General features: G+C 41.8%; 1 protein-coding gene across 1 annotated transcript in view; it reads left to right on the top strand.

The window, feature by feature from the left end:
* Positions 1 to 22,293, top strand: part of B4GALNT3 (beta-1,4-N-acetyl-galactosaminyltransferase 3) — a 97,707-nt gene that overhangs the window by 6,314 nt on the left and 69,100 nt on the right. The window lies entirely within an intron of this gene.

Genomic DNA, 22,293 nt, shown 5'->3' with positions numbered 1-22,293 from the left:
ATCCAAGGATGGTGAGGTCTAAACCAGGCCAACTGTATAGCTGAGCTTTCAGACCCCTTTAATTGTGTGATCCACAATTAATAGATTTATATGTTACCCAATATAAAAAAAATACTACTGGAAGAGGTGAGAACAGTTTGGATGGTGTATATAAAGGGCGTTGGGCTGAACATGTTATATATTCTGAGCAAACCATGATGGATAGCTCTTGAAATTTTTGCAGACTTTTAGGTTCTAACAAGTGCTGCTTTCAATGTTAGAAGTATCCATGAGACAAGCAAGAATGAATATTATTTTTATCCTTGTGATATTTTTGTATGTAATTTATTTTTTATGCTAAATTTTAAAAAATTTCTTTACTAGCCAACTTAAAAAAATTTTTTTAAGTTTGAGAGAGAGAGCATGCATGTGAGCACGTGCGGGTGGGGCAGGAGCAGAGAGAGAGAGGGAGGGAGAGAATCCCAAGCAGGCTTTGTCCACACTGTCAGCACAGAGCCTGATTTGGGGCTCAATCTCATGAACAGCGAGATCACAACCTGAGCCGAAATCAAGAGTTGGACGCTTAACAGACTGAGCCACCCAGGTGCCCTTAAACCAATTTTTTTTTAGACAATAAGGATACAAATTGTCCTTGTGGTCCCTGGCTCTGTGTGTGTGTGTGGGTGTGTGTATGTGTGTGTGTTTTGTTTTGTTTTGTTTTGTTTTGTTTTGTTTGTAACTTTTCACTGAAGTATCTTATATGTTCAGGAAAGTGCACATATAAAGAAAGTACACATATAAGTGTACAGCTTGAATTTTCACAAACTGAACATACCTGTGTAACGAGCACCCTGATGAAGAAACGGAATATTACCAGTACTTCAGAAGCACTCCTTGAATTCCCTGTTAGTCACTATCACAAGGACAGACTGATTAACTTAGCTTATTTTTATGCTTTGTGTAGAAAAATATGTGCTTTATTTTAAAGTTAATATTTATGATTACAAAAATAATGCATGTTCATCATGCCAGATGACAGCTGTGTATCTAGAACACATTAACTCCTGTAAAATTACTTTCTTGTGCTGTAGGTACCCCAGTACAACTGATACAAATAACTTAAGGAGTGGCCAGTGAAGACCAAGAGCCTAAATGCTATGCGATCTAGCCCTATGAAACTGTCCATTAGGGGGTAGCCGGGTGGCTCAGTCAGTGGAGTATGTGACCCTTGATCTAGGGGTTGTGGGTTCGAGCCCCAGGTTGGGTGCCTTGATCTAGAGATTGTTGAAAAGAAAAAAATAAAGTGTAATAAGCTGTGATAACCAGATGCTGGATTCTGGAATACCTTAAACAAGAATTCTAGATAAAAAAGCCAAAAAATAATTTTCCTGATCTTTTTTTATTTTTGTCTTTAGCTTATTTAGGTGCTGAAAAGTTGAACGACATTCAGAAATAAATTCTCACCTCTTTATGAGTATCGTTAAAAGCTTAGAATATACTGACAGATGTTGGGGCCTTAGCCAGTGTCAGTGAAAAATAGTGACAGAAATACAAGGAAAATTCAATAAAGCTTGGGGCACCCTATCACTACTGATAAAGCAACTGAGGGGACTGGTCAACAAGGCCAGGAACCTCAAGCTTGTATGCTCACCCTGCTGGACCAATGGTGAGACCATACACATGAAGACCTGTGGCCACTGCCCAGACAGGTGGCTTATGGAAGCATAAAGTCACAACCATCAGAGATCCAACCCTTTACTAACAGATGAGAAAACAGGCTCAGGGAAGAGATGTTATCTGTCTCCTCTACCAGTTTCATTCATTCATTCATTCATTCATTCATTCATTTATGTTTATTTTTGAGAGAGAGTGCGTGCATGCGTGAGCAGGGGAGGGGCAGAAAGAGAGGGAGACACAGAATTTGAAGCAGGCTCCAGGCTCTGTGCTGTCAGCGCAAAGCCTGACATGGGGCTCAAACACGAACTGTGAGATCATGACCTGAGCCAAAGTCGGATGCTCAACCAACTGAGCCACCCAGGCGCCCCTAGTTTCTTCTTTTAAACTGTGTTCTTGTGGTGCTTAGCAGAGGCTATACATGCCTCCTACTCCATAGCAGGTTGAATTGTGCTTTGTGGTATCAAGACCGGGGAAGAGGGCCCAAGGAAGGGATGGTTACAGAGAAATGACATTCCAAACAGACCAAGGATTTGATATGTAAATAACCAGAAATCGAGTGATGTGTATTTTTCAATTTTTTTTGTATTTTTCAATTTTTATTTTTTTCCCCAATGTTGAATGGCTGCAGCGGTGATTCATTTTAAAACCTAAAATGTTTATGGAGCATTTACTTTCTTGTAGGGGACTGAGTGGGGTAGAAAGCATTGATAGTTCCTGGAAAAAATTATGGACTTTGAAGACGAGGCAGGGCTCAAATCCAAGCTCTGTTACTCACTAGTTGCAGGACTTTGCATAAGGTACTTAGTCCTTTTCAAGCCCCAGATGCTTCATCTGGGCAACGGGGGCAATAATGCCTTCCCTGTAGAGATTTTCTTATGACTAAATAAGAATTTAGTGAGCCCAGCACATATTAGGTGCCCAGTTGGATTTAACATAAGCCTTGTACATATTAAGAGCTCAATGAATGTTTGGTCCCATCACTTCCCCTGAGTGTTTACAGTCAGGTAGGAATTAGAAAATGGCTGGGCAGGCAGGAATGGATAGATACATTCCTCAACTAGCCCTTTGCCAGTGTTTCTTCAGCATCTCAGTCCGTGTCCCAGCTGTGCCCAGTCCTCATCAGTCCCCAGGCCATCCATGTTCAGCACCTGCCAGCAAATGCATACTTTTTAGTCACCCTTATTTTTCTTCAGCACTGCCTCCATCTTTCTATCCCCATCCCTGGCAAAGATTTGCATTAGGGGGTGGGAGGGGTGGGCTAGAAGTCAAGGATTTTGCTGAGAATGAGAGATCTGTCGGGGATGGTCAGGGCACACAAGCTCTGCAGTTGGCAGTGGTAGCCTGTCACTCTGCTGCATGCCCCTGAGTAGCACTCAGGATTTCTAGGACTGGAAGGCAGGAACATTGGGCAGTTATCATAGTTTAAATCCTGGCTCTGTAACTGACTTATCGAGGGTCCTTGGCCAAGTGCCTTTTCTTTAGAGGGCTTCAGTCTCATAATCTTTGGAAGGAGATGCCTCTTTCAGGAGTAGGTTTGGAACCTCTCTGGTGTCACCAAGGGGTCAAAGGGACATTCTGGCCCTGACCTTCCATGACTCAGTTGCCTGAACTAAGAGGTGGCAGCTATCCCAGTGCTACTGGCTACTTGGTCTCCAAGGTCATTTCTGACAACATGGTCTCCACACAAGCAGTTGCCTCAAAGATTAAAGGCCTCTCTGCTGAGATCTTCTTACAAATCCTCTGATCCACTCCTTTCCACCCTGCCTGCCAACCCTGGGTTCAAATGGATGCATGCAGGCATGTGCACATGCACACCCTCCCCTCACCAAACAGCTGGTCTCCTAACTCCGCTCACCACCACCTCTGAGTCAAAGATTGGCAGGAAGAATGAGGACATTGAGGATTCCCTCATGAACCAGGGACAAAGTGTTAATGGAGCGTCTCAATTCTTGGTTGTCTTTTTTTGTTTTGGCTGAGTTGAGGGGCTGGAAAAAGGGAGAGGATGATGGGGAGATCTCAGGTGAACAACTTCCAGGGGAAGGCAGGGGAAACCGCACAGGCCCAATGAAGGGTAGAAAATTTGGAAGAGAAATCGAGAGGGAGGCATTACCCCATTTTCTCAGTTGATTCAATGACTATATTTTTCAAAGCTGTAAGTTTTATTTGGTTCTATTTCAAGTTCCTTTTAAAATGCTATTTAAATACTATATTCTTCCAGTTTTAATAACTTAAAACAAAAATTTTTTTAATGTTTATTTATTTTTGACAGAGAGAGAGAGAGCAGAGCATGAACGGGGGAGGGGCAGAGAGAGAGGGAGACACAGAATCAGAAGCAGGCTCCAGGCTCTGAGCTGTCAGCACAGAGCCCGACGCGGGGCTCGAACTCACAGACTGCGAGATCATGACCTGAGCCGAAGTCAGACACTCAACTGACTGAGCCACCCAGGCGCCCCAAAACAAATTTATTTTTTATAATCTATTATCTAAAGTTGTTGGTTTCCCCAAACTAAGAAGCTGCCAGAGTGTTAGTATCTGCTTGCTGCTGTGATGTTCAGTTCATTTTTTTTTTTTTTTAAGTAAACTCTATGCCCAACATGGGGCTTGAACTCACGACCCCAAGATCAAGAGTCAGATGCTCTACTGACTGGACCAGCCAGGCACCCCTCAGTTCTTCATTTTTTGGCCGCTGGAGATTTCTCTTACTTTATGGGATGCTTCACTATGTAAATAAAAAGAAGTTTGTCATATTTTGTCCACCATTTCTTAGTATTTCACTGTATTTCCCAAAGAGGAGTCGTTTGGCTTGAATTTTTAAGACCATTTCCAGCCCCAATGGCCTGTAATTATTGGGAGTTGTATGTACAAGCAAAGGTAATCCTGTAGCACAGAGGCTCACACGGTAAAAGGAGATGAGGTGGGTACAGCGGTTGTGACATGACTGGAGTCTCATGTGCCAGGCTGCTGAGTTTGGACTTGATGGGGAGCAACATAAATTTTTTTAATTTAATTTTTTTAATGTTTATTTTGAGAGACAGAGCACGAGTAGGGGAAGGGCAGAGAGAGAGAGAGATACAGAATCCGAAGCAGGCTCCAGGCTCTGAGCTGTCAGCACAGGGCACAACGCAGGGCTTGAACTCACAAACTGTGAGATCATGACCTGAGCTGAAGTCGGACGCTCAACTGACTGAGCCGCCCAAGCGCCCCTAGATTTTTTAAAGCAGGGATTTGATGTGATGAACACAGTGTTTTATTATTTTCATCCACTGATTTTACTTTGATCCTTCAGACATTTGTTGAATACCTTTTATGTCCTAGGAACTATGATTATAGGTAGATTAAACTGTTGGAAGTTTGCAGGATGCCTTAGAAATAGAGGGACCACTCAGGTAGTTATCACAGCGACCTAAAGTATGGGCAGTGAGTGTCTAGTTGAGAAGGGTGACAGAGAATAGTTGAGACCTGTCAAAGAAGTGATGGAATTTGGTGGTAAAATTGATGTAGAAGGTGACAGAATGTTGGGTTGTAGGTTTCACATGAGGTTCTCTGGCTACACTGCCTTGATCATTTTAAGGGTGGCTCTGTACAATCAGCACCTCAAAAGATGTTCTCATGAGTAAAAAGTACTTTCATTTCTCCGTACATTCTCCTCTCTGGGGCTATGATATTGTGCTGGTCCTGCAGGAGAATACAGTGGAACAGGAGACATTCATTCCACAGATATTTATTGCACCCTTCAAATGTGCCAGACAATGTTCTAGGTATTAGAATATTGAAGGGAACCAGAAATTCAAAGCCTTTGCTGTCATCGAGCTTACATTTCATGAAAAAAAGACAGATAATAAACACATAAATCAACAAAAGAATTTCAGATGGTGATTAGTTCTTGGAAGAAAATGAAACATGGTAATGGCACAAAATTTCTGGGCACAGAGGTGAGAGAAAAGACGAGCTTGGAGAATGAGGGAGTGCTCTGAGAAATGACTTACCTAAAATAGACAACTAGGGGTAGAGGACATGCTTGAGCACAAAATGAGTGAGTACCTCAGGAATTTAGAGAATGGGAACTGGGTTAAAGAGGAAAAAATGTAGAAGGGAGTCATTGCTCAGTCTCAGGTTGAGCGTCTTCTTCCTACTGCCTCCCATTGTCCTGAAAACAATGTCCTTCTTTCACCTCCCTGGCAGGAATAGAGTCAGCCTTAGACTCAGTTTTCCACTGGGAGTACCTGAGAAAGAGGGGCTAGTCAAAGGCTCTGTCTGGGCCTGAGGAGAAGTAGTAGTGGTTGGTTTTCCTCAGGACAAACTTGGATCCCAAAACCAGGATCTGGGAGAGGATGTCCTATCCACAGTGCAATTGGAATCAACCTCTGTTCCCCTCCTGTTCCCCTTCCCTCCTGGCTTTTTTTTTTTTTTTTTTTTTTAACCTCCATTAGTGCACTTATCAAAGTCTGCCTTGCATCAGAGTTATTTATGTCTGTGTTTGTCTTCCCCCACGGGATAGTGAATTTCTAGAGTGCTGGACCTGGGCATTTTCCCCCGTTGTCTCCCTAGTGCAGAGTTTTTTAACCTTTTGTGGCTCGCATACCTTGTAGAATCTGATGAAGAAAGTGTGGATCCTCTCCCCAGAAATTTGCCTGCCCCCTCGTATGTTTTGCATGCTATTTTGGGGACGTACACAGGCCCCTGACACCTATCCATGGGTCCCTAGCCAAGAATTCTGCTTGAGTGCTTTGTCCACTACCTGGTACATGGTAACTTCCCAGAGTTTGATTGATTTGGGGATGTCCTTCCAATTAAATCCCTTTACTGTAGTTACTGGGGACGGAAGTTAGGTGGGAGAGAGAGTCAGGAAGCAGTCCCACTGGTAAGAGATAGAGAACAGCGTGTATAAACTCTGGAAGTAACCGTCCAGAGAGCAATAGCTTCACTGTCACTTCTTGTCCTTGGAGAACCAGAGTTGGTGTTTCCTCCATCTTGAGCTGGTCTTCTTCCAGACTCTTGAATGCTGCTGTCCAGTCTCATGATATTCCTTATGCTTGCTTTTTCAAAGCTCTACCTGTGCTTTTAACCCATCTATTCCTTGAAGGCTTTCTTACTTCCGTGCCAGTTGACCTTAACCATTTTTGGAACTTCTCTTGCACTTAAGTTGTCTGAAACTCAAAGTTGATATTTTCTTTGGTTCTTTTAAACATTTTCTTTTATTTCTACTTTATCTGGGTTGGTCTTATGTACTCCCACTAGGGTTGTTAGAGAAGCCAATGATGGCTCCAAAGAATCTGGTCATGGCCATCTGCTTCATCCTGCTCGCAAGCATTAGTGGAGTGCTTGGAAGAGGCAGGTAGTGAACTTGGATTGACTTGGCACAGGCTTCATTGTGCCCATGTTTCCTCCTTATGGACACAGCCATCCTTTCTACCTTAACTTTTGAGGTTGCTGTTGTGTCTTCCATGCATCTGCCAGCGTCTTTATTCCTCCTTTTCTTCCTTCCTCATAGCATAGTGGTGAAGAGCAACTCTCTGAAGTCAGTCTACTGGAATTTGAATCCTAGCTCCAATTCTCAGTAAGTTGTGCTTTATTAAACAGGTTACTGAGCCTCAATATGCCCCAGTTACTTATCTGTAAAATGGGAATATTAATTGTTCTACCTCATTTTGTTGTGGCAGTTTAGTGAAATAATGCATAGAAAGTACTTAGAACAGTTCTGGATACATAATGTTTAATAAATGTTAGCTTCTAGTGGCACCTGGGTGGCTTACTCTGTTAAGCTTCCAACTCTTGATTTCCGCTCAGGTCATGATCTCATAGTTCAAGGGTTTGAGCCCTGTGTTGGGCTCTGCGCTGACAGTGTGGAGCCTACATGGGATTCTCTGTGTTCCTCTCTCTCTGCCCCTCCCCAGCTCATGCTCTCTCTCTCTCTCTCTAAATACATACATAAATTTAAAATAATTTTTTATTGTCACTATTTTTTAAATTATTACTTTTAAATCATTTTTATTGTCATTTTTTAAATTACTATTTTTTTAAATCATTTCTTCAGTTTTAAAGCCCCTTTGTTTCTCATTTGATTGGTTTTTAGGAGCTGTCTTTCACATATCCTAGAGGATTCCAGGACAGGAATGGATCTTGGAGATTTTTAAATTCTGAGATGAAAAATACCTGCATTTCTTTCTTTCTTTCTTTTTTTTAATGTTTTTATTTATCTTTGAGACAGAGAGAGACAGAGCATGAGCAGGGGAGGGGCAGAGAGAGAGGGAGACATAGAATCTGAAGCAGGCTCTGGGATCTGAACTGTCAGCACAGAGCCTGACGCGGGGCTTGAACTCACGGAGTGTGAGATCATGACCTGAGCTGAAGTCAGACACTCAACCCACTGAGCCACCCAGGCGTCCCCTGCATTTCTTATTCCAGGCCAATGGCAGACATTTTGAAGAGAGCATGTAATTCTTCCACTGAGCCAAAAGAAGGTCTCAAGATCTTTCTCAACACAGCTCAGCAGACAGTCACTATAAAGTGATTTGAGTTGCCTCTTAAAGTGTAACCTGTTTGCCCGACCTCCTTATTTCACCGATGCAGAATTTAAGGCCTGGAGAGTTTTAAGCAACCTGCCTGGAGAGTAGTGCTGGGCCCAGAACCCCTGATGCCCGAGCAGTGCTCTTTACAGCACACCACGCCATTACTCATTCCCTTTTTGTTTAAGGAAAGTGCTTTTTGTAATGTTTGAGTTTCATGAGGTCTTTTTTCCTACCTATCCAAGCGATCTGACAGTGTCCAAAGCAGGCATATAACCCATTCTCAAGTCTGCTTTAGCTTTTCTTGCCGGTGAATGAGCTGAAGTTATTGTCACCTGGCTGGGGGTGGAGCATGTGCCCAACTCAGCTGCTGTTGGGGGTGACTTGTGGGCTTTCTGAAATTTCTCCAGTGACACCCTGCATCAAGATTGATACCTGAGCGAAGCCTGCAAAGAAGCTCTTGTTGGTGTTGAATTCTCATATTGCAAAGGGCAGGCCAAGATGCAGCATTTCTTAGTCCAGCAGGTTCCTTTGTTCCCCATACCCTCTCATCCTCAGATCAGCCCATTCTAGTAAAGAAGTGGAAAGCCTCTTTAAAAAAAAAAAAAAAAAAAAAAGCAGGTGGAGGCACCTGGGTGGCTCAGTCGGTTAAGTGTCTGACTCTGGCTCAGGTCGTGATCTCATGGTTCCTGAGTTTGAGCCCCACATCAGCTCTTTGCTGTTGGTGCAGAACCCACTTCAAATCCTCTGTCCCCCTCTCTCTCTGCCCCTCTGTTGCTCACATGCTCTTTCTCAAAAGTAAATAAACATTAAAATAAATTTAAAAAAAGCAAGTGGAGTTATGATTTCCTATCTTACCCCCTGGAGTTGAGAAGGGATGGAGAATAGGAATAGATGAAGTTGATTTTGAATCAGAAGAGTCTTGAAACACATAAATCGTGAGATCCTTTGTTAGCAAAGTACATATTTTTTAAAAATGTCATCTCCTTTATTCTCATCTCTGGAGAAAGATACAAGCTGATGAGGGCTGATGTTTTCATAATCCTAGTTTTAGTTAGCAGATGAAAGTCCACTACTGCAATTCTATGTGGGGGTAAAAGATGAAATGGATGACAAATTGAAGAAAAATTATAGAGGTAGTAATAAGTGGGTTCAGAACATGTTTGGAAGCCTACAGAGAGGAGGTGAAAAATTAATATTCAAGCTTGATTTAACATGTTGTTTAAGAATTCCATCTTTGCTCTGATGCCTGAAAGTTAGAAAAATATTTGCATAAGGAACATTCTACAATAGTGAAGCTTTAATTACATTTCTCAGGAAATACCACCTGTCTGTCATGGGAAAACACTTGTCAAAATAAGAGGTATTAAGGTAGAAGTCGGTATTTACCACTTTGAGAGATAGAAATGAGCATAAAGTGCCTAAGGGACTTGATACAAAAAATAGGGAGGTTCAATTTCTGGGAAATGGCAATATATTGTAATATTTTTAGGGAAACAACTATAAAAAATTGTAGTTCCCCTTACAAATCTGAAGTCGTTTTCTGTTAGTTTAATGAGATAAACATATATTGCCCATAACTTGGTTTGCTCAAAATGATTATGCTTGGTATATTTAGAAATTGGAAAGCCTCAGAGGCAGGAGAAAAAAAGTCCAAAGTAGTTTCGTTTAAAACCAAAAAAAAAAAAAAAAAAGTCCTCAAGAAAGGGTTGTTTTTTTCTATATTTTTCTGCCCCTTTATATCTCTAATAAGGTTTGGAAAGTTCCAGAGTAGTGAACACTTTCCCCAGCTGGCAGGGTTTTCGTGATCCAGTCATGTAAGGGAAGGAGCAGAAGGCGAAGGGAGAACAATAGTACCTTGTTTTCACAAGGAACTTTTCGCCTGAGAACTTGGAGAAACTTTGGTCGCAGCCACATTTTAGATCAGAGGTTGTTTGCTTCTCCTTGAAGGAAGATTGCTCTTTTTCCAAACTGTCTGGGAAGGTGTCCTCTGGCACAGCCTAAGGATGCATATGGAGCGACGGGGGTAGCAAACTGACACGCACCCAGCATGATGAGTCCTCGAGTTCACTCAGAACACAGAAGGTAGAGCCTGCTACCTACTTTGTATGGGGAGAAACAAAGGCAACAGGTGGCAAGAAGTACACACAAACCTACTAAGGCCACTGAGGAAGGAAGCTCACTCAGGTGTGCGGGCTCTTGGTTCTAAGTCACAGCTTCGGGATGGCCCAGAAGCTCAGCAGGCCTCAGTATGCAGTCTAGAATCTCTCTTTGAGTAACTTACCTCTTGCAGGGGGTATTTTGTTTCATGGCTATGGCTTTGCCGGTGTCACTGTTCTACCTTGCCCAAGAGCCCTCCCCTGGACCAGCAAGCTGATGTTCCTTGCACTGCCAAAGCTGGGGTAGGGAAAGCAGCCCTGGGAATCTGGTCATTAGCAGTGCAAGGAGAGGCGGACAGTTGGCTGCCTACAACTAGTGAGTGAGGGAGAGAAAATGAACAATTAGGGAAATGTGGAGGAGGGGCTCTTTCTTCTAAGGAGTCTTGATAAGGAAAAAGGTGAGCAAATGTGTCAGGTGTAGATAAAAGGTCCAGAAGAATGAAACCTGAGAGGAAACCAGCATGTTTGGCTAAGGAGCAGGGAGAGTCACTGGTGAGTTGCATGATCAGTTGAGATCTGTTATAACAGAAGGGGGAAAGTAGAAGCCAGGTTATAGAATCATAGAGTATTTGGGCCAGAAGAGAACTTGGAGGTCTTTTTCTTTTAGGCATATGGTTAGGGCTAAGAGCCCTGGGCTGGGAGTCTGGGGACCTGGATTTCCATCTTGGTTCTGATATGAACTGGTTCTGTGACTTTGAACAAGTCAATTCTGCCCTCTGGGCCATGGTTTTCTCATTTGTAAATGAGAAGTCTTGGTCACTTGGTGCTTGAGGTCCCCTCCGGCTCCAACATTATTCCCAAAAAGAGGTATTTACACCAGTACTGAGGATTCTGTGCTGGAAGTGGCTAGAGAAAGATTGGAAAAAAGAGATTCAGAGAGATGCCTGGATTCAAATCCTGGCTCCAGTCTCTTACTAGCTGTGGGACCTTGCCTTCTCATTCAAACAGGACTGGGAGTTGGGCCCTGGGCCCAGCTCTTAACCCAGAGACTGCTGCCCTCTGCCACTTTTCCCCTCCAGCATTCTCTCCTCCCCCACTCACTTGAGAAGGACAGGTTCCATCAATGGGGACAGTGAAGGGCAGGTTGAGGTATGAGCCCTGGGTAATGATCATTCTGGGATAATGATCGTTAGGGTCTCAGGGACGCCTTTGATTGGAGAGGCTTAGTGACTTTGGGGGGCATTTCCACAGGCCCTATTGACCATGGACCAATTCCACAGGCCCTATTGACCTATCCTTCCCATAGCCCTCCTACCCACTCTTCCTGTGTACTTCTGAGCTGCCGACCCCCTGCCTCCCCACCTCAGCCCAGGGGTGGGAGGAACTTGTGCCCAGGAATTGGCCAAAGGGTTGGCTGCTTATTTTGGCAGTTCCAACCACAGGTTTCCTGACCAGACCATCAGAAGCTGAGGAACTACAGATGGGGGTCAGTGAGTCATGGGCTCAGGCTCTGCCTCAGGGAGGCAGCTCTCCCTGGAGGTGCCCCTCTAGGAAGCAGACTTCCCCTCTAAAAGAAGAGGGCTGATACTTCTAGATTCTTCCTCACAGGGTCACTGACTTAGGTCAACTAATTTGATGAGCATCCTTGTGTTCCATATAGTGGGAATAATGATCCTGACCTTACAAGGTGGTTGTGGCAAATTGAAAACCTAACATATCTTAAACTTCAGGAAGTTTGCTTTCCTTTCCTTGGTGCGCCTTGAGTTAAGAGTGTACCCCTTAGGTCCAGACATGGAAGAAAAGCAGAAGCAAAGCAAAAAGTCAAGTCCCACATACCCAGATGCCCTTGCTTCCCCCATTTTCCCAATTCTAGCCAGAGGCTGACCATAATGGGAAAGCGGGACTTTGCTCTGTGCTGCCTTCCCCTAACCCCTCGTTGTCCTGGGGCAGACAGGCTCCCAGTCATTACCTCACCGCAGGGCCTCGTCTGCCAGAGTGAGTGGTGGAACTGCCTGGGTGGAGAGCTGGAGGCTAATTTTAGACCTGGAGACTCCCTGCCAGCAGCTGTGGCTGGGCAGAGGCAGCTGGGCCGGGCCGCCTGCGGGGAGTTCTAAGTCTCCTTGCAGGGAGCCGTGGGCACAGCCCTCCAGGTCTGCTCCCGGGGAAAATTCCTGCCTCTGCCTCAGCTGCTGGGAAGGCCTAGGACAAGGCTTTCTCTGCACAGAGGGCGGGGCCTTGAGGCTGCCACTTTCTCCAAGGCCTGTTGCATTAAGATATTTCTATCTTTTATCCCTTTCCAGATGGCTTTGTAGGCCAGAAACTACTGAGAAAGCACCAAGCCAGTGGGTCCGTGGTTTCTGAAAGGGGGCAGCTGGGGGCAACAAGGAGAAGAGAGTATCCCCAACCTGTCCTGGGTTTAGGGACTAAATCCAGCCTCCCACTCAACACCAAATGAGTAATTGGGTTTAGTGCTTCTCAACCTTTTTCCTATTGACACACGTAGAAAATGACAGGAAAAGATATTTGTATTCCATATGGGGATAGAGAGATAAAGGTATTTGTGGTTGAATGCAGCCAGCCCTGGAGTTCTATTGCCCCAGGAACCCAAGAGGTTGATACTCAGCACATCTGTTACCCATCTGAAGCCCACTAGTGGGCCATGGGACATCAGTTGAGAAGCTGACATTCTTCAGCACCGTGCTATAGAATGCCAAGTCCCAGTCCCAGGACACATCTCCTGGGTTAATTGTAGACTTATACTGAAAGGAAACCCAGAAAGCATGGAATCTAACCCTCTTTTTGCAGATAAGGAAACTGAAATTCAGAGGTTCCCTACCCTGTTGTGGATTTTGTGGTGAATAATCTTTGCAGTCAAGTTTGAGCACTCACATCTTAGCCATTACATGCTATGATGCAGTGAGTTGACTTGCACAGAAAGCTGGCCTGTGGGGGTGGGGTAGGGGATGGAAAGGCAGGGAAGTTATGTAATCTCTCTAAACTGCTATTTCCCATCTTTAAAATGGAACTAATTTTACTGCTCCTTCTTGTGTAAATAGTTTGAATAAAAACACTATATCACCATAAAAACTGACATTTATTGAGAGTTAATGCTATGCCAGCTACTTTTCAGGTACTGCCTCTTCTCCTCTTCCCTTGGCCCCATCGAGACAACATGATTCCAATTTTACAGGGCAGTCTGCCTCCTTGCTCTGAGCATTCATCTATTAACAAATCTCTCTTCTCCCTGCCTTCCCCAGGGTGCTGGCTTAACTTTGTCAGTGGCAGTCATTCCGGAGCTGAGATGCTAGAGATATGAAGCATCTGTCCTTACCCCACCCCTAGTGCAAGCAGTGCCACTGTTGGCACATGCCAAGTTCCATGGTTATATCCGGGGGCCATCACCCTCATCTGAGAAGGTGGAGGCTTTGAAATCCTTAATCTGTCCTGGTGGTTCTCAGTCTGGCTGCACATTTGAATCGCCTGGGGAGCTTTAAGACCTAGTCATACCAAGACCTCACCTCAAGTCAATCAACTAGATATGAGAAGAGGGGGAACTAAGCATCAGCTTTTCAGGTGATTCTCATGGGTAGCCAAGGTAAAAACCCTTAGGTCTCCACTTTCTCTCCAGATGGGATGAGCTAAGAAATAAAGGATGATGAAAAGATAAGGGAGTACATAGCGAAGCAATGACCAGAATACCCTGGACCCCAGGCTGGTCCAGGGTTAGGCCAGCAAAGACTGGAAATGAGACAAGTAACAGAGAAGGAAGGAGACAATGAAGTGGAAAGGAAAGAGGAGAAAATGGAGAAAAAAAATGCATGGTGTTGGAGGATGCTAAATTGCCCACTATAATGACCCCATACCTTCCCAATGGTACCTGTCTCATGAGTTTGGTTTCATCCAGTAAATATTTGATCATATGGTATATATGAACTGCAGGAGATACTCAGAAGTGTGATCCCCCCCAGTTGGTATTCCAAAAACTATGGTGTTCTTGCAGAGATGGATGTGTATATCAGAAATAACTAATTCCCTTGACAGTGTTTTCCCCAACAACCAGAAGCCCTGCTACCTTGAGTGGAGCTTATTACACTTGTTTAGAGTGTGTTATATAAGGGCAAGAAACATATCTGTTTTGGGTGTCTTAGTTACCACTCTATTGCCCAGAACCTAGCATTATGTCCACTTCAAAGAAAGTTGTCAACTGATTCCATATTTAAGTGAATTTGATTATTTAAAACAACTAAAGCAAGGTGAGCTCTGAGGGTATTGGGAGCATGACTATGTCCTCAAGTGCCTGGTAGAAGTAAGAGAAATAAAATCTAGCTAGGGGAGGAAGGCTTTGTGGTGGAGGTAGGATTTGAATTAGGACTTAAATGGTGCAAAGGGCCTTTAGATGGAGATAAGGGAGCTTGAAGACAGGGAACAAACACGGATGTGCCAAGGGCATGATAAAGAGACTGGCCTGATAGGAGAAGAGGCTACTACCTTCCTTACAGAGAGAGGAAAGAGGTCCTTACAGTCCAAGGGCAGCTAAAGTTGAGAGAAAGGGAGGAACCAGCTATGGGAAATGATACAGGCTCAATAGATATATGAAGGATAGATAAATTACTTGATTAATTAAATAAAGTTTCTATCTCCATTTTGAGCCTGATTCTACAACATGAGCAGTCAGCAAATTGAGACCCCTGTGGTAGAGTGGTGTTTACAGGTATTCCATTTAGGAACAAAAGATGTGAAGAAACTATGACACAGAAATAATGGAATAAACTAATTGAGGCAAGGGGTACCTGGGTGGCTCAGTCAGTGAAGCGTCCAGCTCTTGATTTTGGCTCAGGTCATGATCTTGTGGTTGTGAGATTGAGCCCCATGTCACACTCTGTGCTGAGCATGCAGCCTACTTAAGATTCTCTCTCTCTCTCTCTCTCTCTCTCTCTCTCTCCCTCTCTCTCTTTCTCTCTCCCTCTCTCAAATAAGCATAACAAAACAAAACGATAATAACTGAGGCAAAATGGTGGAGGTTATACCAGTGTATATATTTGTCAACACTCATGGGACTGTTCACTTAAAATGGGTACATTATGTTGTATACGAATTATACTTAAGTATGGTTAATTTTAGTATATGTGCTGCCGAAGCGAGCACAAGTATGGTTAATTTTAAAACAAACATACTGGAGCAGAAACTTCCATAGGAACCAGTGCCAGCATAGGATAACCTAAACTGTAATTGAGGTTCAATGTGAACAAGTCTGAGACTTAAAAACTTCAGCGGGAGACATAATGCACGATGTAGTGATTATAGCTAACAATACTGTATTATAAACTTCAAAGTTGCTAAGGAGACTAGATTTTAATTGTTATCAACACACACACAAAAAACGATAATTATGTGACATAATAGAGGTGTTAGCTAACTCTATGGTAATCAGATTGCAGCATATAAATATATCAAATCGACAATATTGTAAGTCAATTATATCTCAATAAAACAAAACAAAAACTTCAGGGGACTCACTTATAAAGGAGCCCTCCCACATTTGTGTTTTACCTCTAGGAGCTCTACCAAGTCCTCACAGTGAATACTGGAGGAAAATCCCCTTGTGCTTTCACCGAGGGGAAGAGAAGGGAACCACTGTGAAAAATTCCAGAGCAGTCTATTCTTCTTAACAAGGCCTGCCCTAAGGAGAAACTATTTTACCAGGGCCTAACCTCCCTGGAGGAAGGAAGATACCCAACTCCAGCCAGCTCTAGTCATACTGTCCTACCTAAGGGCAGGGAATGGGAATTAAGAAGCACCAGTGAGGGTCATAGACCAGATAGACAAGCTCGCCAAAAGATTGAGACCTAATCATAGGACTGTGGAATACTTCCCCCACACCTTACTGTCACATCCCCAAAGACCTATTTACTGCAGTCCCCCTAACCCAATATATTGTGTCTACCTTTCAATTAAAAATAACAAAGCATACTAAATGGCAAAAACACAGTTTGAAGAGATTAAACAAACATCAAACCAGAGTCAGATATGTGGAGATGTCAAAAGTATCAGATCAGGACTTTTAAAAATCTATGTTTGGGGTACCTGGGTGGCTGTCAGCACAGAGCCCGATGTGGGGCTTGAACCCACAAACCATGAGATCATGACTGAGCAACCCAGGCACCTGAAAATAAATTTTTTTTAATAAATAGAAAATCTATAATTAATATGCTGAGGGCTTTAGTGGAAAAAGTAGACAACATGCAAAAACAGATGGATAATGTAGGCAAAGAGATGGAAATTCTAAGACAAAATGAAAAAGAAATTATAGAGCTCAAAAACACCATAGCAGAAATGAAGAGTGCCTTTGATGGGCCAATTAGTTGACTGGACATGGCCAAAGAAAGAATCTCTGAGCTTGTGGACATGATGACAAAAGAAACTTACAAAACTGAAAAGCAAACAAACAAAAAGAGTGAAAAAAAAATAGAACAGATTATCAAGAACTGTGAGACAACTATAGAAGGTGCAACATATGCATAATGTTCACCATATGTTCTTCATAACAAATGAGAGAAAGGAACAGAAGAGATATTTCAAATAATAATGAGTGATAATTTCCCCAAATTAATCAAACTACGGATGCAGGAAGCTCAGAGAATCATACTCAAACTTCAGAAAAGCAAAGATAAAGAAAAAAAAAACAAAAACACCATGAAAGAAGCGAGAGGAAAGAAGTTTCACCTATAGAGGAGCAAAGATAAAAATTATATTGGATTTTTCGTCATCTTGGAAACTATGCAAGCAAGAAAAGAGTGAAGTATTTAAATTATTAAGGGAAAAACCTACCAACCTAAAATTCTGTACCCTGTGAAATCATCCTTCGAAAAGTGAAGGAGACATACTTTTTCAGACAAACAAAAATTGAGAGAATTTATTGCCAGTAGACCTGCCTTGCAAGAAATGTTTTTAAAAAGTTCTCCAGACAGGGGCTCCCAGCTGGCTCAGTCGGTATAGCATGCGACTCTTGATCTTGGAGTTGTAGGTTTGAGCCCCACATTGGGTGTAGAGATTATTTAAAAATAAAATCTTTAAAAAAAAGTTCTCAAGAGAGAAGGAAAATGATATAGGTCAGAAACTCAGATTTATATAAAAAAGGAAGAGCACTGAAGAATGAGTATGTGAAGGTAAAATTACTTTTATCTTATTTTTCATATTCATTAATTTAACAACAGTTCAAAATAATAGCAGCAATGTATTTGATTATGTACGCTTATCTATTTCTTATGTATGCTTTATGGTCTATGTATGTCAATGGTCTAAGTACGTCAGTTAGAAGACAGATTATCAGATGGACTGAAAAACAAGACCCAACTATATGTTGTCTATAGAAAACCCACTTTAAGTATAAAGATACATACAGATTAAAAGTAGGGGTGCCTTAGTAGCTCAGTCAGTTAAGCATCCAATTCTTGATTTTGCTTCAGGTCATGATCTCATGGTTGTGTTAGGCATGGAGCCTTCTTAAGATTCTCTCTCTCCCTCTCCTTCTGACCCACCTCCCACCCACTAGCCCACATACTCTCTCTCAAAAAAACAAAACAAAACAAAACAAAAGTAAAGGAATGGAGGAAAATATACCATGCTAACATTAATCAAAAGAAAGGAGGAGTAGCTCTGTTAATTTCAGACAGAGTGGATTTCAGAGCAAAGAAAGTTATCAGGGATAAAGAGGGGGCATTATGCACTGATAAAATACACTAAGAGGATATAACAATCCTTAATGTGTAATAGAGCATCAAATATTTGAGGCAAAAAATGATGGAATTGCAAGAAGAAATAGATGAATCCACTATGATAGTTGAAGACTATAATACCCCTCTATCAGAAATAGATCCAGCAGGCAGAAAATCAGTAAGAACATAGTTAAACTTAACAGCACCATTAATCAACTGGATTTAATTGACATTTATAGATTATTTCACCCAACAACAGCATATTACACATTCTTCTCAAGCTCACATGGAACATTCACCAAGATAGAGCACATTCTCAGCCATAAAGCACCCTTTGGCTAATTTAAAAGAGTAGAAATCATACAGTGTCTGTTTTCAGAACACAATATAATTGAACTACAAATTAATAACAAAGGTAGCTGGGAAAATCTCAAAATATGTGAGAGGTTAAACAACACACTTGTAAATAACACAGGAATGAAAGAAATTTCAAGAGAAATTTAAAAATGTTTGAACTAAATGAAAATGAAAAAACAACTTACCAAAACTTGTGGGATGCAGTGAAAGCAGTCCTTAGAGGGAAATTTATTGCATTAATTGAGTGCATTTATTAGAAAAGAAGAGAGATATGAAATCATTAAGTTTCCACCTTAGTATACTAGAAAAAGAGCAAATTAAGTCCAAAGTAAGCAAGAAAAGAAATAATAAAAATTTCATTAGAAATCAATGCCATTGAATGGGGCACCTGGGTGGCTCAGTTGGTTAAGTGTCCGACTTCAGCTCAGGTCATAATGTCACGGTTCATGAGTTCAAGCCCAGCATTGGGCTCTGTCCTGACAGTTCAGAGCTTGGAGCCGCTTTGGATTCTGTGTCTCCGTCTCTCTCTGCCCCTTCCCTGCTCACACTGTCTCTCTCTCTCTCTCTCAAAATAAATAAACATTAAAAAAAATTTTTAAAAAGAAGAAATCAATGTCATTGAAAATAAGAAATCAGTAGAGAAAATGCAGTAAACCAAAAGCTAGTTGATCTTTGGAAAGATCAATAAAGTTGATAAGCCTCTAGTCAGACTAAGAAAAAAAAAACAGAAGACACAAATTACTATTGTCAGAAATGTAAGGGAATATCACTATGAAATCACTAGATTTCATAGACATTAAGAAGATATTAAGGAACAGCATAATTCTGCCTGCAAATTTGATAATCTAGGTGAAATAGACCAATTCTTTGAGAGATACAATCCGATAGAATTTATATAAGAAGAAATGAACAATCTGAATAAGTCTACATCTATTAAAGAAATTGAATCAATAATTAATAACCTTCCAAAACAGAAAGCACCAGACCCAGATGGCTTTACTGGCAAATTCTACTAAATATTTAAGGACGAAAGCATACCAATTTTCAACAGTCTCTTTCAGAGGATAGAAGCAAGGAGACTACTTCTAATTCATTCTATAAGGCCAGCGTTACCCTAATACCAAAACCAGACAAAAAAAAATTTACAAGAAAACTGCAGATCATTGTCTCATGAACATAGGTACAAAAATCCTTAACAAAATATTAGCAAATCAAATCCAACAATGAATAAAAATAATTACATAACAGCCATTGGGATTTACTTCAAGTCTGCAAGGCTGGTTCAACATTAAAAAATCAATTAATTGGGGCGCCTGGGTGACTCAGTTGGTTAAGCATCTGACTTTGGCTCAGGTCATGATCTTGCAGTTTGTGAGTTCGAGCCCCATGTCGGGCACTATGCTGACAGCCCAGAGCCTGGAGCCTGCTTCAGATTCTGTGTCTCCCTCTCTCTCTGCCCCTCCCTGCTCATGCTCTGTCTCTCCCTGTCTCTCAAAAATGAATAAACGTTAAAAAAAATTTTTTAAATCAATTAATTTAATCTACTGTGTCAACTGACTAATGAAGAAAAATCACATGATTATATCAATACATACAGGAAAAACATTTGATAAAATCCAACATCTATTCATGATAAAAACTCAGCAAACTAGGAATAGTGGTGAATTTCCTCAACTTGATAAAGGACATCTACAAACACTTATAGCTAACATTTTTTTTAGTCTATTTATTTTGAGAGACAGAGAGAGAGAGAGAGAGAGAGAGAGAGAGAGGGAAGGAGGGAGGGGTAGAGAGAGGGAGAGAGAGAGAGAGAGAGAATTCCAAGTGCTCTGCACTGTCAGCACAGAGCCTGATGTGGAGCTGAAACCCATGAACCATGAGATCATGACCTGAGCCAAAGTCTGATGCTTAACCCACTGCCCCATCTGTAGTTAACATTCTATTTAATGGTGAGAAGCTGAAAGGGTTTTTTTTTTGCCAAGTTCAGGAAGAAGGCGAGGATGTCTCACCACTACTAAGTCCTAGCTAATGCAATAAGACAAGAAAGGGAAATAAAAGGTATACAGATTGTAAAGGAAAGAACATCTTTTTATATACTACACCAAAGACACAATCCATGAAAGAAACAATTGATAAAACAGACTCTATTACAATTAAAAACTTCTGCTCTGAAAAAATCAATGTCAAGACAATGGGAAGACAAGCCACAGACTGGAAGAAAATATTCCCAAGAGACGCATCTGATACTGGATTGTTACCCAGAATATTCAAGAACTCTTAAACTCAACATGAAAAAGAATGGCCTGATTAAAAAATATACAAAAGTCATGAATAGATAACTCACTAAAGATATCCAGATGACAAGTAAGCATCTGAAAAACATTTTCAATATCATATGCTATTAGGGAATTGCAAGTTAAAACAGTGATGAGATATCATTGCACACTTGTAAGAATACCCCAAATCCAAAATGTGGAGAACACCAAGTGCTGACAAGGATATGGAGCAGCAGAAACTCATTCATTGCTGGTGGAAATGCAAAATGGTATAGTCACTTTGGAAGACAGTTTGGCTGTTCCTTTCAAACCTAGACATACTCTTACCATATGATCCAGCAATCATGCTCCTTGGTATTTACTCAAAAGAGTTTAAGAATTATGCTCTCACAAAAACCTGCACACAGATGTTTATAGCAGCTTTATTCATAGTTACCAACACTTGGAAGCAATCAAGATGTCCTTCCGTAGGTGAATGGCTCAATAAACTGGAACATTGAGACAATATACTAAAAAGAAATGAGCCATCAAGCTCTATAAAGACATGGAAAAACCTTAAATGCACATTACTAAGTGAAAGAAGCCAATCTGAAAAGGCCACATGTTGTATGATAACAACATTCTCAGGAAGAGAATGGACACAGTAAAACTATGGAGGCAGTAAAAGACTATGTAAAAAAAAAAAAAAAGTGATTGCCAGGTGTTGGGGGTGGGGCTGCATGAACAGGCAGAGCAAAGAAGAGTTTTAGAGCAATAATACTATTCTGTATGATACTACAGTGGATACATGTGCTTAAATGTTTGTCAAAACTCATAGAATGTATAACTCCGAGAGTGACACTAGTAACGCTAACAAACTATGGGCTTTGGGTGACAGTGATGTGTCAATGTTAAGTTCATTGATTGCAACTAATGTACCGTTCTGATCAGAAGGTTGATAGTTGGGAAGTTGGTGGGTTTTTTGGACAGGGTGTATATAGGAACTCTGTACTTTTTGCTCAGTTTTGCTGTGAACCTAAAATTGCTCTTAAAAAGTAAGTTTATTAATTTAAAAAACTGTGGGAGGGGTCTGTGGGGCATGTGCCCCTGGGTCTAGAGTTATGAGCAAACAACAAAAGGGGCGCCCGGGTGGCTCGGTTGGTTGAGCGTCCAACTTTGGCTCAGGTCACGATCTCGCGGTTTGTGAGTTCAAGCCCTGAGTTGAGCTCTGTGCTGACAGCTCAGAGCCTGGAGCCTGCTTCAGATTCTGTGTCTCCTTCTCTCTCTGCCCCTTCCCCACTCGCGCTCTGTCTCTCTCTTTCTTTCTCTCTCAAAAATAAATAAACATTAAAAAATTAAAAAAAAAATTTTTTTTAACGTTTATTTATTTTTGAGACAGAGAGAGACAGAGCATGAACGGGGAGGGTCAGAGAGAGGGAGACACGGAATCTGAAACAGGCTCCAGGCTGTGAGCTGTCAGCACAGAGCCCGACACGGGGCTCGAACTCACGGACCGCGAGATCATGACCTGAGCCGAAGTTGGATGCTTAAGCGACTGAGCCACCCAGGCGCCCCAAAAATTTTTTTTTAAAAAGAAACAAAAAATTGATGCTTACCACTCCTCATCCTCCAGATACTTTGATTTATTTAGTCTGGGCAGGACGTGGGCATTGGCATTTTTTTTTTTTTTAACGTTTATTTATTT

The sequence above is a fragment of the Panthera uncia genome, chromosome B4 (assembly GCF_023721935.1).
Source record: "Panthera uncia isolate 11264 chromosome B4, Puncia_PCG_1.0, whole genome shotgun sequence".
NCBI classification, from domain to species: Eukaryota; Metazoa; Chordata; class Mammalia; order Carnivora; family Felidae; genus Panthera; species Panthera uncia.
The sequence above is the reverse complement of the archived record's forward strand: the minus strand, read 5'-3'. Positions and strand labels throughout refer to the sequence as shown.